This window comes from Megalobrama amblycephala, linkage group LG18 (genome assembly GCF_018812025.1).
Source record: "Megalobrama amblycephala isolate DHTTF-2021 linkage group LG18, ASM1881202v1, whole genome shotgun sequence".
NCBI classification, from domain to species: Eukaryota; Metazoa; Chordata; class Actinopteri; order Cypriniformes; family Xenocyprididae; genus Megalobrama; species Megalobrama amblycephala.
The window spans coordinates 27,131,462-27,157,358 of record NC_063061.1 but is presented as its reverse complement, the minus strand read 5'-3'; the positions used below and the strand labels follow the sequence as shown (position 1 = coordinate 27,157,358).

Sequence of the window (25,897 nt, the reverse complement as noted above, 5' to 3'; positions counted from 1 at the left end):
GATGGACGGATGGAAACTGGACGGTTATTGTGTTATGACCTCAAGAGAGTTATTTAATTTGTTTCATGTTTTTGTTTATTATAGATCATTTGCAGTAATATAATAAGATAATAAAACGTAAGGAAAATTTGTATACTGTTGGGGGCGCTGTGGGAAGAAGGACATGGGAGTAAAATGATTAGAGAATAAGTGCAGTTGACGCATGTTCGTGTGAAAGCCCCAAACCTGTTGCAGAAAACAAAAAGAAGAAGAAACAACCGGGGCGAATAAATCTACAGAAAAGTAAAGCTTGTTGTTGTTATTGTCCAAGGGGGCAACAATTGGATAAATGTATGTAGTTGCTGTGGAGTTGATTCAACTCATCGTCTAGCATGTGTCATCATGTTAATCTTTTGTCCAGCGTAAAATGATGGCATGGTAACAACACTCTACTACAACAACTTCTCTAAAGCATGATGCACCAACAGCCAGAGATCTAATGATCCGATATTCCACCGGAAAGAAAACGTCCAAAAATAAGAGGAAAATGGAGAAAGCCATGAAAGTCCTCAAGGTTAAATAAAGTGTCTCAAGATCAGCAAATCAATATTTTGTTTAGTTAATTTCACTGCTAAATTTGTCATTTTCATTTTGTTTTCTCAGAAACATAAAAAGAAGAAAAAAGTAGAGGTTTTTAATTTCTCCGCCATCCACTTGTTACAGAACGAAATTCAGGGGAGGTCATGACCGTTGGGTAGGTGTTGTGTAAATCTCAGTCAAATACGGTGAAATGTGAAAACACTGTTATTTTATCCCTCTTTTTCTCATGAATATCTCTCTTGTTCATCCTCATATCTCAGAATCAACGCCATAAAAGAAGTGGCAGCCCGCTGTCCTCTCTCGATGTCAGAAGACCTGCTTCAAGATCTCACACAGTACAAATCCCACAAAGATAAAAGTACGTGGTTTATCGTTATTTATCATGGTCTGTTCATGGATGCTATTTACTTTGAAGGAAATATGAGAGTAGAGTCTTTGACTTTTCTTTGAATATTGTCTGTGTTTATCTTCCAGATGTTGTGATGTCTGCCAGAGGTCTTATCCAGCTCTTCAGAGATCTCAATCCAAAGATGCTACACAGAAAAGACAGGGTGAGAAGCTTAAAATATTAAATTATGTAAAAAATAATAAATTAACTGCAAAGGAGATTAAATAGTCCCTGAATTGCACATTCTAGATCAAGTATTCCACAAAAAAAAAAAAAAAAAAAAAAAATCTTAGATTTTAAGTTAATATTTCAATAAATAGACACATTTGATGTTCACGGTTAATGGTCACATGACATTCAGGTAAACAAATAAAATGTCATGTTTTTATTATTATTATTATTTTTTTTTTTTTACGTGTTTTATTTTGATTGTTTATTTTAAAATGATTTATTCATTTAAATTTTACATTTTTACCATTTAATTTAACTTTCATCTATCCCAGTTTGGGAAATTCTGTTCTAGATGTACACTACCATTCAAAAGTTTGGGATCAGTAAGAATTTATTTATTTATTTATTTTTTATTTTTTTTATTTTTTTTGTTTTTTAAAGAAAGTAATACTTTTATTCAGCAAGGATGCATTCAATTAATAAAAAGTGGCTGTAAAGACATTTGTAATGTTACAAATTATTTTTTTTAAATAAATGCAGTTCTTTTGAACTTTCTGTTAATCAAAGAATTCTGGAAAAAACTATAATGGTTTCCAGAAAATATTAAGCAGCATATTTTTTTTTTTTTTTTTTTTTTTCCCATTGATAATAATAAGAAATATTTCTTGAGCAGCAAATCAGCATATTAGAATAATTTCTGAAGGATCATGTAGGAATGAAGACTGGAGTAATGATGCTGAAAATTCAGCTTTGATCACATTTTTTTTTTTCAAATTACATTTTAAAATATTTTAAATTATAATATTTCACAATATTGTTGTTTGTACTATATTTTTGATCAAGTAATTGCAGATTTGTTGAGCACAACAGACTTTACAAAATCAAAATCCATCCTCAGACTTTTGAATGTTAATGTACATTAATGTTTTTGCATTTATTGTGTTACCAGGGAAAGCCCACGGAATCTTCTAAGGAGGCCAGAATCCAGAACTATGGAGAACTGGAGGCCAAAGACTACATCCCTGGTGCTGAGGTGCTGGAAGTAGAGGAGAAAGTAGATGAAGAGGAGGATGAAGGTATGTGAAAAGCTGCATTAGCATTGTTTTATTATTTCATTGATTAATACGTGTGTTAAAAGTGGCGTGAAGTGTCATTCCACCGTAATGCGTTACCTTACAGACGGCTGGGAGAGCGCCAGCATGAGTGAGGATGATGAAGATGGAGAGTGGGTGAAGGTGCATCACTCCTCTGATGAAGATCAGACAGAAGTGGTGAGGATCATACCACTTTCTTAACTGATGCTACATTTGATTCTAACGATGGGAAAGAACGCATCTGAACTCGTGTTGTGTCTGTATCTGTCAGGCTGAGAAATTACAGAGTATCCCAGAGGACGAGCGCAAAGCCAAAGCTGCCGTGGTCAGCACGAGTCGCCTCCTCACGCAGGACGACTTCAAAAAGATCCGCATCGCTCAGATGGCCAAAGAGGTCAGCTCTGCTCCCGGAAAGGGTCAGAAGAGGAAGAACGTAGAGAGTGATGAGGAAGAGGAGAGGTAGGACGTGTTTCTTTACTGAAATGATTTTAGAAACATAAAATATAAACTGAGAATAATTAAACTTTTTTTTTTTTTTTTTTTTTTTTCAGAGGAGAGATACTTAGCCTGAGAGACATTGAGCGTCTTCATAAGAAACCCAAATCTGACAAAGAAACATGACTGGCAACAGCCATGGTGAGTATGGACGTGTATATATATATATACACACTGCCCTCCAAAAGTTTGGAAATGCTGATATCATCCAAAACCACACTTTGCCAGGGGTGTTTCCAAACTTTTGAAGGGCAGTGTGTATACATATGTACGGAAGAGGATTAGGGCCAAGCAATAATAAAAAAATAAAACCATCTCGAGATTAAAGTTGTTAAATTTCGAGAAAAAAGTCTAAATAAAATGTTGAGAATAAAGTCATTAAATTACGAGAAAAAAGTAATTAAATTATGAGAACAAATTCGTAATTTAATGAATTTGTTCTCGTAATTTAATGACTTTATTCTCAACATTTTATCTCGACTTTTTTCTCGAAATTTAACAACTTTAATCTCGAGATGGTTTTATTTTTTTATTATTGCTTGGCCCTAATCCTCTTCCTTACATATTATATCCTGATGTTGAAGGAAAGAAAACACATTGACATTTTGTCATCTACCCATAGCAAAGAAACAAGGTTAAAACTTACATTTTTCTTGACATTTTTCTTTCTCAGGCTGGGCGGACCGATAGGAAGGAGTTTGTTAAAAAGAGGAGTAAGCTAAACCCTTACGCCAGCACCAGTAACAAGGAGAAAAAACGAAACAAGAACTTCCTAATGATGAAACACAGTCAGAACGTGAGGACCAAGGGCAAACGCTCCTTCAGAGAGAAACAGGTGAGCCTGCAGCTGTTTTCACATCTTTAATACCTTTAGATGCAATAAACCTGCATACACTTTATTTACCATTCAAGTTCAGTTTGTAATGTTTCCTGTTGATATTGATTTTCCCCACTCATTTTCCCCTCAGATGGGTCTTAAAGATGCACTCTTAAAGAAGAGAAAACGCAAGTAATTCCCACCTGTACTGGACCAGAGCTGAAATGGTTCATTTCATGCTATGATCTGTGCGGACCGTTCTGTGTACAGGAAGACAATATACAGACCTCTTGACTGTGTGGATTTTCATGTTGCCTTTTAATAAATCATTTAAACACTTGAAATTTGTTGCATTACTTTTTGTGTTCGACCTACAGTATACCTCTGGACAAACTGCACACATAATAGTTTAATAGTTTTTGTGACCACTGTATATGTGGGAAAAAAAAAAAAAATGTATCCAGTGATATTTCAAAAGAATATACTAGGTTTGTCCCAGCTTCGATATATGATCCCTCATATTTGCATCCCTCTTATCCAGTGTCATTTTAAGCACATATATCCTAGTGACAGCTGTGTAGTCCTTTTACAAATCATCGGCAGAGGTGTTAGGTGCTGGATAGTTTAGGAATTCACTCCACAGGTGAACTGTATGTTCTTGCTTTTGTTTAGCGTTTCATTGCAGTCTTCTCTAACTAGTAAGTATCTTGACAAGGTTATTGGATTGTTATTATTTTGAAAAACAGGCTCATTGGAAATGCATCCCTGTGGCGACATTTATGCAAATATTTCATTTCTTCTTGCATGTTTTTCGATATTTTTAAAGTAAAATGTACAGTAAGTGGTACTAAAACAAATTCAGATTTAATTCAAAACAGATTAACGCGAATCTGACAAATCTGATTTATTACGTTAGTTGTACTTGTACCATATAGCAATTAAGGAATGCGTAAATATTAATGATATGTTGCGTTTGTAAAATACACACCTATTTGTTGCTGTTGTGATGTGAAGATGGTGTATCATTTGCTGAAATGACGAAGGGACTTGCTTCTAGGGCAGTGCTGAACCAGTTGAGCGAGCAAACTTAGGCTAACGAACATTAGCAAAACCATAGTGATGGTTATGTAATGCGAACGTCAAAATAGTTTAATCATAGCGTGTTGAGGTCATAAGTAGGCTATTGTGCGTTAGACCGTGTTCTTTTATTGCCCTTGAAGTCAGTTTTGGTTGAAAGGAACAAAAAGGTGAAATTTTATTGCCACTACTGTTCATTTCGACTGGAACTCCAGTGAATTGTATCGTTTTCTTTGTTTTGCAAAACTGTTGGTCCAGTAGAAGCACATATTTCCAGTGAGCCTGGGCTAGTCATTATTTTGGCTAGTTGGATATTGTTTTCAGTTTATCAATGTTTTGTAGAGCTTACCTGTTTCTTTTCTCTTTGGAAATGAATAGAGATACATTGAGAAGATGGCTGGATTTGAGAACTCCTCCACCCTTGATCTAAATCCACATCTCAATGTTACTTCACTTGTCAAGTTTCATTTGGACATTTTCATGAGTTGTGCGCTGTACTTCACTGTCTTGTTTGGGCCTCCCGTGCATGCCTACGTCCTGTGGCTTATTGTCGCAGGAAGAGGAATTGCATCAGAGTTTCTAAACTTCCAAGTTTCTGTTTCTGAGATTATCATTTGTGTGAATTCTCTCCTCACGTTGTTGGCGTTAAGGTTTACAGAGATCAGTGTATCTTTATCATTTGGAATGGGACTTACCATCACTGGGCGTCCTCTGTTTCAGTGTCTGATGTGTGTTGAGCGTTACCTGGCAGTGGTTCATCCTGTAACCTTTCTGAAGTTCAAACCTCTCAGATATAGAGCGATCTGCTCTGCTGCTGTGTGGTTTACGGCTCTCGGATCCTGTTTGTTTAGTGTGTTTACTGCAGTCGAACATGTTAAGGTTTATATCTGTGGAATGCTACTGCAGTGTTTACTCTTTCTTTCTGTAAACCTCTTTTGCTGTTTAAGTGTTCTCTGGGCTCTGAAGAAACCTGGACCAGGAAAAGCAGGGAAAGAGAGAAAGGAGAAAAACCAAATGAAGAGAAGAGCATTTTATCTCATTCTAATAATTACTGTGACTTTGGTCACAATGTTTGCACCTGTTATTATCTCAGGATTTTTCTATCTTCTGTCATCACAAGATGTTTCAATATTTACATCCTTCAGCCATTTATGTTTCACTGTAGCTGGTTTTGTGCAGCCTGTTCTGTATGTTCACCAGGCTGGAAAACTGCCCTTCCTTTGCTGGAGCTGAAGTTTCTCAAATGTAATTAAATCGTTTTTTTTTTTTAAATTACCACATTGTTTGTAGAAGTAGTAGTAATAATAGATAATAATATTCTTTATTTTTTTCCTAGATGATTTAGCACATTATAGTAGTAATAATTGTTAATTATATTAATAATGTTTTCCCTAAACAAATGAAGCATATGAATGTAATGTGTTAATTTTCAGTTTTAAATACAATCGCAGATTTCTGATGTGGTCTAATAAGTGAGAAGAAACTTTAATTCTTTATTAGTTCAGTATTATAAGGTAACATTCTACACTCTTTAGAACCTCCCTAACACAGTGACACAATGTTAAAACAAGAGAGAACCAACTAAATATTAATAACTGATAATTATGTTGTAGTTAATGTATGCTTTTTCATGTGAGCTTTTATTTCATAATAAAATGAAATTTGTAGCTGTAGTTTGCAAAATTATTTTTACCAAATAATTTAGTCAGATAATTACTTTAACCATGTTTAGTGTTTTATTCTTCCCTAATATTTAAAATATTTAAAATATATATAAAATATTTTCTTCATTATTTATTTTCTTTGATGGTTTAATTGAATCCCCTCCAGAAATCACTTTTGCCCACTACTGTACAAGTAGATTTTTTTCTTCATTTTTTATGAATTGTCTTGCTTCAAAATCATTTTGCTGTTTAAATTTTACCGCAGGCTGACAATAGGCCATTTAATGGCAGGTTCCCTTGTGACAGTATGGTAATAGCTAAGACTTCAAGTACCTTTACCCTAAAAATTTGTTGTATTTTAGTTTTCAATTCAATCGCGAAATATGAAAATACACTAGTCATGGTTTATATATTATCAGCAATTTGTATGTTTTTCAAATAAAAGCAGTTAATTTATGACGCTGCCATGTTTCCATGCCAGGTGTTGCAATAAACCACTGCAGGGAGTTTCTATTTGTTTTTCATAGTTAAACAAAGGCAATATTTTTTTTTACAGTATGGAAAATGATTTCCTTACATTTGTCAAGTAAGTTTTACTCAAATTTGTAAGAGTGCAAATGAGTGTAGGGACATCAATAGATCATTTTGTCACCATTATGATGATCAGTGTTGTTAGTTGGGGTCTTAACCCTTCACTTTTAAATTGTAGTTTTTCTCCTGCGGCTGTAAATGTGTCTGTAAGGCAAGGAAAAATCTGAGGATAATCTAATGATGATTTACTGATTTTGACATGGGCCTAATTCATGGAGCCTAATTGACAGGTTTCTTAAAGGTTTCTTAAACAACAGATCATCCCTAAAATTTTCCTTGGCTTTCCTTGCCATAGAAAATGTGCTTTACAGCAACCAGAGAAAAGCTAACATTAAAAAGTGAAGGATCAAGAGCAAACTTTAATGAAATAAAGCAAACATAATGAAATGTTCTGTTGATGTCCCAAGACTCTTTTGTTTGTCTTTGTATTAACTTACAACTTTGAGTAAAACATGCTTGGGGAATTTTGTTCAATCTGTTTCCACACACTGTAAAAATATTGCCTTTAACTACCTGTATCAGAATTTAGTATTTTGAACTATTTTGTGTTTGACCAATAAGACTTTACATGTTTTTAACAAGCACCCATAAGTAATACCAACACAACTTTCCCCACTCAAATATCAACACAGCTCAAATATTTTGTGTAACTGTCAGCATGTTGTGCAGGAAGACAGACTGAAGAGGCAGATAATGACTTTCGAATGCAATCTTTAATAATAACACCCCAAAAACAAGCAGGAACAAACACACATTAACGCAGACATAATGGGACCCTGAATGACTGTGAAGGTAGAAATTAAATAATGACTTAATCAAAATAAATAATCACACACAGCTGAACAGAATGAACTAATAACTGTAACCATAGAAACAAAGGAGTGGTGGACAAAGGAGACCAGGAACTAGAGAATTACAAACTAAAAGTCCATGAACAAAAACAAACTGAACATAATGGTGAAAGTAACAGTAAATATATTGTCACATTTTTTAATATATGAAAAATGGCATTCTTTGTTGTATTATTCAATATATTGTAATACATTAATGCATTATATTATTCTGGATATTTTTCAATGTACCTAATTTAATATATCAATCATAAATATATGGAAATATATATTTTTTTGTCATCTAATGCAATAAGTTCTGATCCCTCATATTTGCATGTTGTGTGTTCAGTGTCATGCTAAGCACATATACAGGTGCTGGTCATATAATTAGAATATCATCAAAAAGTTGATTTATTTCACTAATTCCATTCAGAAAGTGAAACTTGTATATTATATGCATTCATTACACACAGACTGATATATTTCAAATGTTTATTTCTTTTAATTTTTATGATTATAACTGACAACTAAGGAAAATCCCAAATTCAGTATCTCAGAAAATTAGAATATTACTTAAGACCAATACAAAGAAAGGATTTTTAGAAATCTTGGCCAACTGAAAAGTATGAACATGAAAAGTATGAGCATGTACAGCACTCAATACTTAGTCGGGGCTCCTTTTGGCTAAATTACTGCAGCAATGCGGCGTGGCATGGAGTCGATCAGTCTGTGGCACTGCTCAGGTGTTATGAGAGCCCAGGTTGCTCTGATAGTGGCCTTCTCCTCTCTTCCTCTAGACTCTGGGACCCTGATTTACAAAGGAAACGCAAAATTTACTTTCATCAGAGAACAAAACTTTGGACCACTCAGCAGCAGTCCAGTCCTTTTTGTCTTTAGACGCTTCTGACGCTGTCTGTTGTTCAAGAGTGGCTTGACACAAGGAATGCGACAGCTGAAACCCATGTCTTGCATATGTCTGTGCGTAGTGGTTCTTGAAGCACTGACTCTAGCTTCAGTCCACTCTTTGTGAATCTCCCCCACATTTTTGAATGGGTTTTGTTTCACAATCCTCTCCAGGGTGCGGTTCTCCCTATTGCTTGTACACTTTTTTCTACCACATCTTTTCCTTCCTTTCGCCTCTGTATTAGTGTGCTTGGACACAAAGCTCTGTGAACAGCCAGCCTCTTTAGCAATTATCTTTTGTGTCTTGCCCTCCTGTCAAGTCTGCAGTCTTCCCCATGATTGTGTAGCCTACAGAACTAGACTGAGAGACCATTTAAAGGCCTTTGCAGGTGTTTTGAGTTCATTAGCTGATTAGAGTGTGGCACCAGGTGTCTTCAATATTGAACCTTTTCACAATATTCTAATTTTCTGAGATACTGAATTTGGGATTTTCCTTAGTTGTCAGTTATAATCATCAAAATGAAAAAAAAAAAACATTTGAAATATATCAGTCTGTGTGTAATGAATGAATATAATATACAAGTTTCACTTTTTGAATGGAATTTGTGAAATAAATCAACTTTTTGATGATATTCTAATTATATGACCAGCACCTGTACAGTGAAAGCTGTTTAAACAGTCTATAAAACATCGGCAGAGACTTGATTTAGATAGTCTGGGAATTCACTCTACAGGTGATGAACTTGTGTCTTACATTTGTTACATTTGTGTTTTATAATTTTAGCTGAGCATCACTGAAAAAAAGTCTTCAGGGTCTCGTCGTAGAAGGGGCTGGTGGTGGCAAGATGACAAAAACCTTCAGTGAAAGATAAAAAAAAATCTCCTGAGCCACCTTAATGAATTTGGTGTTTAAATCCATCTTTGTTGTTTTGCTTACCCCTGCCTCTAGTCTAGGAAACTGGGATAGGCTCCAGCTCTATGAAGAAGGGTATATATAGAAGGTCGTATAAGGAATAAAGAAAGAGAGAATTATATTTAGATTATATAAAGAAAGAGGGAATATATTTTCTTTGCGTAAGGGTTTGCAGATGCTACTTTGTCTATTTCTTTTGTCATCTAATGCGATGACTTCTGATCCCTCATATTTGCATTTTGTGTGTTCAGTGTCATGCTAAGCACATATACAGTGAAAGCTGTGTAATCAGTCAAAACACAAGATCTTTCAATATATCTGTCCTTTGGCCTTTTATGTTTTGTTGTAGCTGGTTTTGTGCAGCCTGTTCTGTATCTCCACCAGGTTGGAAAACCGCCCTTCTTTGTCAGAGCTGAAGCTTCTTAAAATGTATTTTATATTATTATGTATCCTTATTTATCCAAATCAAACATGGAAAATAGACTAACTACCACTAATACATTTAATTTAGTCAAAGCTAAATAGTCATAGTTTCTTCCCGTAACTAAAGTATGTAGGGTTTGTTTCTGGTGGGACACTCATTAGTGGCGCACTCTAAGTGTTCTCTCTTGGCGCGTTTGTTGTGTTCTTTCGGCAAAGAGCGGTAATTTTAAACTAATAAATGTTGACTGCTTTGGTAAACCGAATTAAAGGTGCTAAAGAGGATATCGACGACTGAGAAACCAAAGACTGTTAGTGAGTTTTTGAAATGAGCGCATGCGTAAGAACAACCCCCCTCCTTCACAGCTCATTTCGAGGGAACGCTTCCTAAAACTCGTGCACGAGTATTGGAACACGAGTGTTTACCACCAGCATTCGCTGTGTCGTGTTAGTGGATTCATTATGTCGGACTCACCGCAGGTAACTCATAATCTGCAGTTGTTACTCCTGTCTCCTGACAAAAACATTGCATGCGGCGCCTGTGGAGTGTGGAAAGTTACTGGAGCGCGCAGCCGCGCACGTCTCGCACAAGGAACGTCATGGCAGTGACTGACAAGCCAGAGGGCCGATCATCGCGTAAACGATTGGCTTATGTTTTTAAGGCCCTACCTCGTGCACAGATGATGTATATTAATATTATTCCTTTCAGTGCACCTAATAAATAGACTTTTATCAGTTAGTACAGACAGTTTCAAGTAATATTGCAAAAATGTAGAAAACAAAACATCTTCTTTAACACCTTTAATAATTAAGGACATGTTTACATGTATGTTTTATTGAAATTTTCAGGAGGTTATGTGCAGTTATTAGCTAATTGTATTTGTATTTTTGTTGTTTAAATGTATATGTTTCGATTAGCATTAGCTTGTGGACGTGCTACACTCTACTACAACAACTTCTCTAAAGCAGCTCAACCCGGGAAGAAGCTCGTTGTAGTTCTTAAACAGAGAAATATTTAAAAGAAAATATCTCCCTATGCATTGAACTTTGAGTGTCCTAACTTTGCAGACATTTATGCTGTAAAAGCAATATTACAGACTTACTAAAGTTAAAAAACTGAAATCATAATCAACCACCCCTTTATAGTGCGAGCCTTTCACTGATTGTTTACAGTTTAAAGGAAGTTACTCTCATAATTCATGCAAAGCATCATGGGGTGTAGGAAAAAGGTTTAAGGAACAGAAAACACGTCATATGACCTATATTTGCATGTCAGGACTGAATGGTAGTAAATTATGAGAGATGTGAATCAGTTTCTCAGTACAAAAGAGCTACTTCACAATACTGTGCATACCGCTGGAATTTTTACCAGTTGATGTTTTCATTGTATTTTCATTTAGTCATATCTCAAAAATTAAGTTTGTTAAAAGTTACAGTTGCATTATATAAAATGGGATGTGATTTTGGAAGAAAGACTGGAAATTGATTTGTCAAGGTAATACACTCCCCTTAAAACTTTATATTAAAGCAGCTTTTAGTTTTAAAATGAAATCTTAAATTATAAAAAAAGACATCAAACAATTTGTTTTCAATCATATTACAAAGATAGAAGATGATGCAATTTTTACACTCAATAAAACATGCTTAATATAAGGACATTAATGATGTTTCATAACGTTTCTACACAGACACTGATTGAAAGAATGTGCATTTAGAGGGAAGTGCAGAGAGATGAACTACTCTGCTGCTGTGGATCCCACATTTGAGGTGTTCTCATCGACTAACCTCACTGCATTTGAAAACACACCAATGACCACTATGAAGATTTGTGTGCTGATCTTCAGTCTTCTGTTCAGTCTTCCTATACACTCCTATGTCTTCTGGCTCATCATTACAAGAACGGGAAATGGAGTTGCATCAGAGTTCTTCAACCTCAATCTCACTATTTGTGAGATCATTTTCTGTCTGTTTGCTTTGATTTATTTGCAGATGTTAATTAGTCCAAGCTACCAAGAATCAATGCCCTTGATTACATTGAGGTTTTTAACAGGAAACATCATCACCATTCGTCCTCTGTTTCAGTGTCTGATCTGTGTTGAGCGTTACCTGGCAGTGGTTCATCCTGTAACCTTTCTGAAGTACAAACCTCTCAGATATAGAGTGATCTGCTGCACTGTGGCCTGGATAACAGGTCTTGGATCTTGCTTTTTCTGGATGTTAGTTCTAGTGTCTTCCAACCTTTTCATGTGGCTTTCATTCGTGCAGTTCCTCCTCTTCCTCTCCATCCAGTTGTATTGTCTTGTGGCTGTTCTCAGAGCTCTGAAGCAGTCAGGACCTGGAGAGAGAGGGAGAGAGAGAGAGGAGGAAAACCACATGAAGAGAAGAGCGTTTAAGATCATTGTAATATTGTTTGTGACTATGCTAATCATAGTTCTTCCTTTTATTATTTCAAGATTTATCAATATTCTGCTACAGAAAGATATTGAGGAAGTGAGTGTGTTTAGCTTGTATTGTTTTGTGCTGGGTGGTTTTGTACCTGCTCTTCTTTATCTCCGGCGAGTTGGGAAACTGCCCTTCTTCAAACCTCCCTAACACCTCTCTCTCTCCTTTAAAGCATTTAAATCTTGTCAAGATATGGTACAATTGATATGTTTGCTGTTTTATGGATTTTTCATGCTTTATAATGGTTTTACTGATTAAAGTCTTCTGAAAAGCCTGTTTAATGGAGGGTTTGTGACAACTTACCCCATAAAGAATGACACATTGTTTGAATAGCATAAGGTTGGATCTTTTCTCCTGCATGCACTAATGGTGGAAATAGCCAAGAGGTTGTATCTGTTACTATAAAAAATAACCTCCTTTGAGATGAGGAAAAGTGTGATGATAAAAATATCCACCACACTATTTTAGTTTGTTTTATCAGTTTTTATGTATGTTTTCAAAAATAAAAGCATTTATCATTTAGATCTCTAACACAGTGTCACCTGTTTCCATGTCAGATGTTTTCACAGACCATTGCAGAGAATTTAAGATTAAATTTCTTATTTCTGTCAAATCAGTTTGATAAAGAACAGAATATTTATTTCCACAGAACTACCATACAGTACTTCAAACTGATTCCATATGATCCTGTTTCCCTGCGTCATATTCATCACAAAACACTTCAGAACTCAAGTTGAAACTCTAAAATGAGCTTGTATCTTTATCTTCATATAAAGTCGATATCTAGTGAGTCAAATTTATATAATTATTAATTGTTAGCTTGTATTTTACATTTTTATATTTTACATGCATGTTATGTCTTAAAATCAAATCAAATTAACACACTGCATTTTCTATGCAAATGTTTCAAATGTTTACTCAGACAGATATCTGAAAATCCTGTTTGTCATTTGAAATATTTGCATCTCAGTTGTGTTATGTGACATGGAGTCATGGAAATATATAATGTATCTTAGTGATAGCTTGTGAAGACAGATTTAAATACATCCCTGGAGACTGGGCATTCACTTTTTAGGTGACAAACTCATTTGAATTTGAAAAGGTTTTTCCTCAAGAACATTATACAACTGTGTTGATTCATTAAACTTATGTACGCTAATGATTTTTCCTGAAATCAATGTAGATGAAAAGTAAGTGTTCTCTCATGCATGTGCCTGTCTAAAGCAAAGAAAGATACAGAACTAGAAAAAGAGTGTATTGGGTTTAAAGGATCTGCTGCTAACATCTTGGTGCAGAAACCACAGCACACCTTCAGGGGTCTAGTGGAGTCCATGCCTCGACGGGTCAGGGCTGTTGGCAGCAAAAGGGGGACCAACACAATATTAGGAAGGTGGTCATAATGCCTGATTTGTGTAAAATAAGACACAAAAAGCTGACTATACTGGTATATTATATGCTGGACAGTTCACTTACATACTTTCCATTTGTGAACATAAATGAGAATAAGCGAGTCAATATTTCTATTCAAAACATATATATTTTTTTTTACATTATTTGCATATCTTTGCATGTTGCATGTTTTTCATACAACATGTCACATGAAGTCATGCACATACATTCTTTGTAGTCAGACTAGCAAACATTGCTCAGGGATTTATACTGTGACACTGTCACACAAAATGCATGTTTTACCGCTCTATTTATTACAATGATTTTATGTATAATGGAGTTTTAATTGGTTTACATGTGTTTTAGTCCATTTTATTCCTCTTAACATTTTAAGTGTGTATGTCTTTAAGAGATGAATGGTTGGCCTGTCATGTGACCAGTCACATGACAGGAAGCATGAAAAATATCTGTATAAAGAGAGCAGCATGGCAACAAACAGGGACTCACTAACAGTCATCTTAACTGGATTGTGGAGTTACCATCTGCGGACTTACCTCTCCAGACACAACTTTTGGACTATCACTACTTGGACATTTGTATATACACTGGTGGACACTCACATTGGGACTTTTATCAGCACACTAGGATTCTTGGACTGTTTTAGGGTATGGTACTTGGGACTGTATGCTTTTAACAGACTGAGTTTTCCTGGTTTTATTGTGTTGTTTTAAAGTTCCTGTGAATATTGTAAATACACAATTCTTATTTAACTTTATCACTGTTTTATGTCTAATTCTTTTAACCACTAACAAACTCACACAGTAAAATCTGACCCCATTTTAAATCATGTGACTCAACCAATTTGGCTGATCGTTACATATGGTGGCCCGTACGGGGAACGTTTAAGATTTTAAAAACTGTGTTGAGAAAGTGGTAAAAGATGGCGACTCATTTTGGTAATGCTGCTCCTTTTAAAACACCTGCTAATTTTAATGATGAACGGATTTTACACCAGTGTGACTGTGAACAGCTTCGTACTGAAGTACTTTCTCTTAAAAACCTTGTTTTAAAACTGGAGAAGGATTTTAAAGACTCTGTTGAAAGTCAGTTGAACCGTGAAATGTGTTTTAGAGAGGCTGTGGATGTAAGATTTAATAAGATGGAGGAATATGTGAAAGAGGCTATGGCGGCATTAGAAAAAGAGGTTGTTGAGTGCTTTCGGAGGAGAGACAAACAGTGGGCAAAACAACTGAAGGAAAAGAAACTTCCGGAAGCCACTGTCCCAAGTCCTACAGAGACTTCCAACCCTGTGCATTCCACCATCTACACCTCTTCACCTCCCACTGACTGCTCCACCATCTCAACACTTTCACAGACGGACAGCACAACAGAGCAAGGAATTAGCTGCACCAAGACATCATCAGGGCCAGATGTCAGCTACATCTTTTCTGTTCTACCCTTCTCCAGTGAGGAAGCCAACAGCACACAACAGGATGACTCACACTCGCCATCATCTCTTCCACACCCCAGACCGACAGGATCACAGTGATAACCACCAGGGCTTGCTGTACCGACAGATCCAGTGCAAGGGCGGCCAGTACCGACTACAGCTGTTCCCAAAGGCCTTGATCGAACGAACGCTCGGATCCTCCACGAAAGGACAACGGAGAGACATCATGGTCGGCTGAAAACTCTTCTCAGCGTCCTGGAGGTCGCCTGGTGGCCAACGGTCCGTAAGGATGTCTGGCGGTATGTGGGAGACTGCGGAGTGTGTAATGTCAAAGGAAAGAACAAAGAACCATCTCGTCACCCTGCATCGTCATCGTCATCATCATCATCATCATCATCATCACCAACCATCAAGCAAGAAGGAGGAATGCAGGAAGTGGAGTTGTATGCACCAGGGAGGAACTCAACCTACCAGGGTTACCCAGTTCCGACTTCCTCCACTCTGTAATGGTTCATCCTTCCAATAGTGCTGTGGGAGTGCTGTTTGTGAGATTGGTAACTGTCTGAACTGTTTCATCTGTGTACTGTCACTTGTTCCTCGTTTCACACAATTATCACTGCTTTATCATATTTTCTACAAAGCCTAGGCATCACTGGCCATCCTCTGTTTCAGTGTCTGATCTGTGTTGAGCGTTACCTGGCAGTGGTTCATCCTGTAACTGAAGTTCAAACCTCTCAGATATAGAGTGATCTGCTGCACTGTGGTCTGGATAACTGGTCTTGGATTCTGTGCGCTCATCACTGTAGTGTCATTCAACGTGTTTATATGGATTACATTCCTGCATTTCATACTCTTCCTCTCCATCCAGTTGTTTTGTCTTGTGGCTGTTCTCAGAGCTCTGAAGCAGTCAAGGACCAGGAGGAGAGAGAAGGAGAGAGAGAGAGGAGGAAAACCACATGAAGAGAAGAGCGTTTCATCTCATTGTAGTAATGACCATGGCTAGTCCTATTTGGTTCTTTTATTATCTCAAGATTGACCTATATTCTGACACAGGGAGATATTTCAGTAATTAACTTGTTTAGTTTGTATTGTTTTGTGCTGGGTGGTTTTGTACCTGCTCTTCTTTATCTTAGACGAACTGGAAAACTGCCCTTCATCAAACCTCCATAGCTCCTCTAACTCATTTTAAACCTAACTCTTTCTGACACAAATGGAGGAGACTGGGGTTAGTTGTCACATTTGAAAAATCTCAGTTGCTCATGTATATAAATTTCAAACCGAATGGTTGAACTTTGTTAACTATTTTAAATTTCAGATGGGACAAGTTTTATGGAATGTGTTGCAGTTTTATCAATTATTAAAACTTCTGTTGTTTTTATATTTGTATATGATACCATTTTACATTTTTGCTGTTTTAAGGGTTTTTTTTTGTGCTTCATAACTGTTTCTATTGTATTAAGTCCTCACTGATTTTGCATATTCATATTCACAAACACTTAAACCCCCGAACTAAATCTCTAAAAGCAGCTCTCTTTTTCTTTTTTGCAGCTATAGTCTATATTCAGTAAATAAATGTAACAAATAAATAACACTTGTTAGCATTCATGTAAATGTCTCATGCATTCAAATGTTCCAAGTGCTGTATTTTCTATTCAAATGTTTTTTATGACTGATATTTGATAATATTCAGTCAACAATGCAAAGCTCAAGTGAGTTATATATATTCAGACTGTACATCTACATTTCAGGTTCATTCAGGTAAAAACCACCTTATTTAAATTTATTTTTTAATGTAGTTTGTGGTCACACATTCATTTGCAGATCCTTTATGTCGGATACGACTGACCAGAGTAGCCTACATCTTGGATAAGATTTGCAACTGCAAACATTTGATGCACAGATGCGGATATGTTTGGTTCTTTTTGAGACGGACGAGCTACTTCTTATGCGTCTTGCATCATCAACCTGGAACTAAAGTTTGATTTAGTTTGATTAGTGAATTGACTCGAACTGTCTCAAAAGAACGATTCGTTCAAGAATCGAACATCACTAATGCACACTATAGTACGCCCTTTTATTTTAGAATTTTAATATTTTCTTTAGACTTGTTCTGCTGGTGGCAGCACATCATGTTCTCCAGCATGATTTGAGAATATTCCAAAGATCATCTTTCGCTTCAACAGAAACAAGAATATCTGACTTTCATGGCCTACAGAAAAAGATCACATGGTTTTGTAGCAATTTAGGCTACTACGGACATACTCTAATTTTATATAAATCAGATCAATCTAAAAACTATAGCAGCTTTGTTAAACTAGAGGCAAATTAAGGGTAGGCTACAGTTTACTGTAGGCTACTGTATACACAACAGCAATGTTAAAAATGTTAAAAATGTTTTTCCTTTGTATTTTTCGTGTACAGATGACACCATTGTCAAAATGTTCACCGTTCACAGGATCAATGAAAATGACTAAAAACCCTGTATTATTCATGCCAGGCCAGTTAGCATTGTCACTTTATAAATAAACACTGGATGCCTACAGACAATTGTGCATGACTTTTTTCAAAAAAATGTGTTTGTTGTTGTTTACACAGCAGAGATGTTCACGAGTCTTTTATCTGGAGTCCGAGTCAAGTCTGAAGTCTTTATCACTGAAGTCTGAGTCAAGTCTTGAGTCTTTTGTCACGAGTCTCGAGTCATTAAAAAAAAAAAAAAATTCTCATAATCAAATCCTATTTTTTATCCTAGTTGTATTATATAGACAAAATAATATGATCTTTTTATAATCTGTTTTATTTGAAATTAAGGTCCTATGATGTAAGGGATAATGTACATCCAGTTTATTACTTTATAATCCATTACAATGTACAAAACAGTCGTCATGGCATTGGCAACACGAGTAGTCATTTTCAATACAGTCGCTAAGTGGACGCAAGATGGCGCCAGTGAGTCACGGTTTGTTATACAGCTTCGTTGTTAGTGACGACAGTCATTATCAGAAAATATCAAACTAAGGAATGTTTAAGAGTGTCAATTGAAAACTCTACACATGCTGATTGTGATACGTTAAAATATGAGCTTTAAGTAATAAATGGATTAATATCTCTATCTCTTTCATATGGACACACATTAAGAAACAGAAAAGCTACAAATAATATGAAAAGATTGCTAAAATGTAGTGATAGGTTTAAAGTCTCGATTTTTTTGGTTCATATTTTAACAGGCTGGCAATTCAAATGAGCCATGCAGCTACACCACAGTATAATAACTAGCTGCGTGAGTTTATGTGACTAACCTTTGTGGATGCGATGTCTCATAAAATTTGATGATGTTGTTCCGGTGTCTTTAATTGTTTTCCCACATTCTGTGATAATAAACCCAAACGAAAGAACATATGGCACGGTTGCTATCCTCATGTTGCATGGGACATACATCATCAAATTCTATGAAAAGAGTCTACCACAAGTTCGACACGTAAGGAAATATATGTGACGCAGATATTATAAAACCATTTAAACACAACACAAATTCTTTATTTATTATATCATAGTTAAGGATAAAAGACTTGAGTCGTTTTTAAAATATTCCAAGTCTTTTGTGTCGAGTCGAGTCAAGTCTGAAGTCATTTAAGGTCGAGTCCGAGTCCGAGTCTGAAGTCTGTTAAAATGCGACTCGAGTGCCCATCACTGTTACACAGAGACAATAACAGTATTGTTTTTAAAAACTTGCACTTTGAGACCCATTTACAAAATATTGCTTTCAGTTTTCAGTCCCCCAAAACGCTATTGTCATGTATATGAATGGCCAAAACACAAAAAAATTTCAACGTTTTTAGTTGAAAACAGTGTTGAAAACACCTTTCCCTTTCGATACTTCACTCGTACTCATAGACTGTAAAAAAAGATGGACGACGCGACGCCGCTTCCTTCCATTGTATTGAACTGAAGCCAAAATGGGCTGATGAATGGGCGCTGACACGTTACGCAATACGTCAAAAAAAAAAAAAAGTTTGGAGCCTGGGCATGCGCAGAAGGAATCGTCGTGGAGCCGGAGGCGGAGTCACGATATCAAACTTCCGCCCAGACGACTGCGTCATCATTCATGTATTTTAAATAGACTATAAAAATTATACACAATTTAAAAGTCTACCTATAAAATAATAGGCTATTCTGTTTCTAGAGCAATAATATTTTTGAAACAGCAAATTCAGTAGATAAAATCAATTTAATATGCCACTAGAAACAACTCTAAATCGTCAGAAACGGTCCTGCCATTTTAAATCAAGTTCAACTAACGTTACAGGAGATCGATTGCTGTAATTAGAGTAAGCTATCATTAGTTTTGTCCTGCTAATTATTATTTTATACCCATAAAAATAATAAGTAACTGCAGATAACGATCACCTGCTTTTTCCCGACATGGTTAACATTAGGTGTGTTATCTTAACTAATAACATTTATTAATTAGCTTATAAAGCTCACATTTGATGTTACAGAAAAAAAGTTCAGTGATCCGTCAGATCCTGTAGGTCAGTTAGTACAGATTACTGCTGAACAACTCATTTTGTTGGTGTTAAATAACAAAGAAATCGAAAATTAACAGTTAGTTAATACATCTTCAATCTCCCCTCGAAGCTCCGACAGTCCTCAGACAAGCTGTCAATCAACTTCGAATCACGACGACACGCCCCGTTTTTATAGCATCAAATTGCTAGCTAAATTCTAAATCATCACAAAAACGAACAATTGAATATATATCAGCGTGATAACAACTACCTTAAATGACCAAAACCATCTTTCAGAAAGTTTTATTTGAAGCAGAATTTATTTTTAAGTTTTCACTGAAGTCTCATTCGACTGCATTGAGAGGGCGGGATTTATGACCTGTACTGCATCCAGCCTCCAGGGGGCGATCAAAGAGCCCGCGGCTTCACTTTTCAGGACGTATGAGACACACCCGCTCGTACTGCATATGGGGAAAGGTCTCCTTTTTCCCCGTTACTGAAGCCTTTTTCAATAACGCAGTGTAACTGCATCGTCATTGGTTCACTCATAGACAAGTTGTTGAACCAATGACGGCGTGGCATAGCTGCGCGGCCTATGGCGACAAAGCCCGTGAACATTCCCGCCGAAATGGGCGGGGTAGCTATACAAGCAGGCGCTTCGCCATAGGATTTCAGTTCTCTCTCCTTCAGCGACGACTTCATATCGCTCTACGCTGATCTCCGGCTGAAGCCTTCGCCGCCTGGAAGAAGCTCACCTGGGAGAAGTTCTCGCCGCCGTCGAAGAGGCTCCCGCAGCGGACTGAGCTGAGACCGCCGAACGAAGACAGCGCCAGCGCCCTCGCAGACTGCCGCCTTGAGCGCAGCTCTCGAGCCGCCCGCTTCCAGCCACCTCTCAGCGCGTCTCCTGCCGCCATCCGGTGCCGTTTAAAGAGCATTTCCCGCGGTTTAACGCCGCTTTCTAAAAGAGCTTTCCCAGCGGCTCTCGCCGCTCTAAAAGAGCTAACGTTACAATCGCCATTTTCACGGCGGCGGCGTTGCCTCAATGCCACGCCACAGCTGTGGCATATGCAGAGCCTTGCTCCGCGGATCTTCGCTCTCTAGCAGCTGTTCACCGCGCCGCCCTCGTGCCGCCTTCAGCATCTGAGAGCATTCAGCTCATCCCCTGCCGTCTTCCGTCAGGTGAGTACAGAGCTTATTTTTCTACTTCTCGCTGGCGTTTGCTTCAAACGCCGTCTCTCCGAACGCGTCATTTGCCGGGTCCTCCCCCGCAAACCGCGTTCGTTGAGGATGCGTGCTCTCACTCGGGAGCACGAGAGCATGCTCTTACTCTTAGCTGAATTTGACATGATGCTCTCCCCTGACTTAGGCGAGACTCATGATACATTCTCTATCTGAGTGAGTGTATTTTTCCTTATCTCAATGCGCGTCGCTCGCCGGTCCCTCCCCCGCGAGCCGCGTTAGTTCAGAAATATGACATGTCTTTCTTCCCTAGCTTGGGTGAGAAACATGTTATATGCTTAATTTAATGGAGCATATTTCTGCTGTTTGCACTGAGACTTCTCTATGCGTTGTTCGCCGGTTCTGCCCGCGAGCCGCGTTTATTGAGAAATATAACATGTCGCTCTCCCCCCTCTTGGGTGACACCCATGTTATATACATTCAGTTTATATAGCAGATTTTTGCAGAAGTTATCTGAATCTCTCAGCTGAATTTGACATGATGCTCTCCACTGACTTAGGCGAGACTCATGATACATTTTCTATTTGTGTGAGTGTATTTTTCCTTATCTCAATGCGCGTCGCTCGCCGGTCCCGCCCCGCAAGCTGCGTCGATTGAGAAATATGACGTGACGTTCTCCCCCGACTCGGGCGAGAAACATATTTTTATACTCTATTAATGGAGCTGATTCTGCTGTTTGCGCTGAGTTTCTCTATGCGTTGCTTGCCGGTTCCACCCCGCGGCTTGCATTCATTGAGAAATATAACATGTCGCTCTCCCCCTGTCTCGGGTGATACATATGTTATATATATATATATAATGCAGTTGATACAGTGTATTTGCCGAGTTTGCTGAATTTCTCAGCGCGTTGCTTGCCGGTTCTGCCCTACAAACCGCGTTCTTTGAGAAATCTAACAATACTCTCACCTGTCTCAGGTGAGACCTGTTATTTATATATTCAGTATATCAGTTGATGTAGCATATTTATTACAGTCTCTCTGTGTGTCGTTTGCCAGCCCTGCCCCTGCAAGCCACGTTCATGAGGATGTATGCGTTCACTGAAAGCGAGCTCAATGCTCACTTGTGCTTGGTGGAACTAACATGCTCATTATGCTTATCTTGATGCTCTCCCCTGACTCAGGTGGGACACATGTATATTTTTTCCAAGAAGCATACATCTGTTTGCTGAGTTTCTCAGCGTGTTGTTTGCCGCTTTCACCCCGCAAGCCACGTTCATGAGGAATGCGTGAGCATTTCTAAAAACTAGCCGATGTGCAGGCCCCCTCCCAGCGGCCCGCCACCCGGCGCCATTCAACCCCTTGTCACGCGGGCCTGGCAGGCCATCCTCGGAGTATCAAGTGGGTTCTGGGGATAATATCTACTTGCTCCAGTTTGCTCGCAGACCCCCGCGTTTTGGCGGGGTGCTTCCCATTTCAGTAAACACGGACGACGCTCACGTCCTCCAAGCCGAAGTGATGTCTCTGTTAGAGAAGGGGCCTATAGAAATAGTCTCCCCCTCAGAGAGCGATTTACAGCCATTATTTCCTCATTCCCTAGAGTGATGGCGGTCTCAGACCCATCTTAGACCTCAGACTCCTGAACCTTTCCCTCATGAAATGGAAGTTCAAGATGTTAACGCTGAAGCAGATCCTCGCGCAGGTTTGCCCCGGGGACTGGTTCTGCTTGCTGGACCTGAAAGATGCATACTTTCACATTCAGATAGCCCCCCATCACAGGCGATTCTTGAGATTCGCATTTGAAGGTGTGGCTTACCAATATACGGTCCTTCCATTCGGGCTGTCCCTAGCTCCTCGCACTTTTGCCAAGTGCATGAACGCGGCGCTTTCCCCACTGAGACAGTTGGGAATCCGGGTTCTCAATTATCTCGACGACTGGCTCATCCTAGCCCAGTCACGAGCCGAGCTAGAGCATCACAGATCCGTGCTACTCAGCCACATGGAGTGCCTGGGTCTCAGGGTCAACTTTGCCAAGAGCTCACTGCTCCCCAGCCAACGTATAATGTTCCTGGGTGCAGTCTTCGACTCAGCCCGTATGACGGCTGTAGTATCGCCAGAGCGCGCTCTGGCCACTCAGCAGCTCGTGGCATCGGTCAGGAACATAGCCTATCTCCCTCTGAAGTACTTCCAGAGGATGCTAGGGCTGATGGCTTCCGCCTTCCCGGTTCTGCAGCTCGGCCTTCTTCGGTGCGGCCTCTGCAATACTGGTTGAAGTTCTGGGTACCCTCCTCACGCCTGGCGGCACGGCCGCCTGCGTCTCAGGGTCAATCAGGCCCGTTTGACAGCTCTGAAACCCTGGATGAACCCTGTATGGTTCAGTCAAGGTGTACCCCTACAGGTGGTGTCCAGAAGGACGGTGCTCTCAACAGATGCATCCAACACAGGTTGGGGTGCTCTTTGCAAGGGCAGACCGGCCTTCGGCTCGTGGTCTCACGAAGAAAGCCATCTGCACATCAACTGCCTCGAGATTTTGGTAGTGATTCGAGCCCTTCGCGTGTTTTAGGCACACCTGACGGGACACCATGTCTTAAGTCCAGTCGGACAGCGTGACAGTGGTGTCATACATAAATCACCAGGGCGGTCTTTCGTCCAGCCACTTATGCGCTCTGGCGAAGTGTCTTCTGGAATGGGCATTACCGAGGTTTCAGTCACTCAGAGTGACTCACATAACCGGGAGAACAAACTTGGGAGCAGATATGCTATCCCGGAGCAATGTCCCCTCAGACGAGTGGATGCTCCACCCCCAGACGGTTCTCACGATCTGGGAGTTCTTCGGGAAGGCAGAGGTAGACCTCTTCGCCTCAGAAGACAACTCTCACTGCCCAATTTATTTCTCGAAGGAGGACGATGCGCTGGCTCACGTCTGGCCCAGCACCCTCCTTTATGCTTTTCCCCCGATTGCTCTGATCTCGCAGATAATCAGATGAATCGGGGAAGACAAGCACAGAGTCCTCCTGGTGGTCCTGCTCTAGAGGAGCCAAGTTTGGTCCTCAGAGCTGTTCAGGCTTTCCACGAAAGCTCCGTGGCCGATCCCCCTGAGACGGGACCTCCTCTCTCAGGCGAACAGGACGATTTGGCATCCCCAGCCAGAACTCTGGGCTCTGCACCTCTGGTCCCTCGATAGGAGCCTGCTAACCTCCCCAGGGACGTGCTGAATACCATCTCTCAGGCGAGAGCTCCGTCCACGAGACGCCTCTACGCCCAGAAATGGTCGGTCTTTGATGGCTGGTGTTCTGTATGCAACATAAACCCAGTGGAGTGTGATGTATCTCCGATACTGTCTTTTCTCCAGGAGCGTTTAGAACTGGGTCGCACCCCTTCAACGCTCAAAGTTTACGTAGCAGCCATTGCAGCGTTTCACGCTCCTATCGCTGGCCAGTCAGTGGGACAAAACAACCTTGTGGTGTGTTTCTTGAGAGGTTCTAGGCGATTGAATCCACCTCATCCTCTCACCGTTCCCACCTGGGACCTCTCTTTGGTCCTCAGAGCTCTCCCTTTGAGCCACTGTGTTCAGCTGACCTCAGGCCCCTGATGCTCAAAACCGCTCTGCTACTTGCACTAGCATCGGTTAAGCATGTTGGTGACTTGCAGGCCCTCTCCGTGAGCCCTGCATGCCTTGAGTTCGGGCCCAACGACTCCAAGGTCGTTTTGAAACCTAGGCATGGCTACGTCCCTAAGGTGCTCTCGACTCCACTCAGAGCACAGGTCATTTCCCTCTCAGTGCTTCCTCCTTCGTCGGACGAGCGAGAGCTGGAATTGCTCTGCCCCGTCAGGGCATTAAGGACCTACGTTGAGCGATCACAGCCTTTCCGGCAATCCGATCAGCTCTTTATCTGCTTTGGTGGCCGCACCAAAGGGTCTTCGGGCTCAAAGCAACGTCTTGCGTGTCGGATAGTCGACGCTATTACTCTTTGTTACTCCTCTATGGGCCTCAACTGCCCCATAGGAGTTAGAGCCCACTCCACTAGAGGAATGGTTTCCTCTTGGGCCTGGTCTAGTTGAGTTTTGATTAAAGACATCTGTGAGGCGGCCGGCTGGTCCTCGGCGTCCACTTTTGTCAGATTTTATCATTTGGACGTCCCGACCTTACAAGCTCGGGTCATCTCGGTATGATCCAGCGGCCTCTATCGAGCTCCGCTTCATGCCACTCTGGGAGTTAACTCCCCTTTTGGTAGTGTAACAAGGGTTCGACGGCTCTAGCCTTCTCACTTGTCCTCTGGTTCCCTCGTGGTGTCCAAGACAAGTCCAGTCATTCCCTGCCGTGGCACGGCGCGGTTGAATTCATTCCCCATACGCAGTACGAGTGAAGTATCGAAAGGGAACGTACTCGGTTACTAACGTAACCTCGGTTCCCTGAGATACGGAACGAGTACTGCGTTACATGCCGTGCCACGAGGCTGCGGCTTCAGTGTCGTTGCTTCAGTCAAATGACCTGAAATCCTATGGCGAAGCGCCTGCTTATATAGCTACCCCGCCCATTTCGGCGGGAATATTCACGGGCTTTGTCGCCATAGGCCGCGCAGCTATGCCGCGCCGTTATTGGTTCAACAACTTGTCTGTGAGTGAACCAATGATGATGCAGTTACACTGCGTTATTGAAAAAGGCTTCAGTAACGGGGAAAAAGGAGACCTATCCCCATACACAGTACTCGTTCCGTATCTCAGGGAACCGAGGTTACGTTAGTAACCGAGTACGTTTTCTTGACAAACCTGCTGCTTTTGGAATTATGGGAAGAACTTCTGGTTTTGGGGAACTTTCGCTCAAAAAAAGACTGAAACAAGTCATTTTAAATAGTAGGGTTGAGCTACAAACAATCATTATCAGCCTGTTTGATTGAATGAGCTGTCAAGTTTCCTTCATGTTTTATTTTCACATCAGAAAAATAACATAACACTTGATATAGTATCTTCCATTGATTTCCTCTTGATTA

At 39.6% G+C, this 25,897-nt stretch overlaps 1 pseudogene; it reads left to right on the top strand.

Moving 5' to 3' along the window:
• The first annotated feature begins 419 nt into the window (after positions 1-419).
• On the top strand, positions 420-3,888 carry LOC125253411 (annotated as a pseudogene).
• The last annotated feature ends 22,009 nt before the right edge of the window (positions 3,889-25,897 follow it).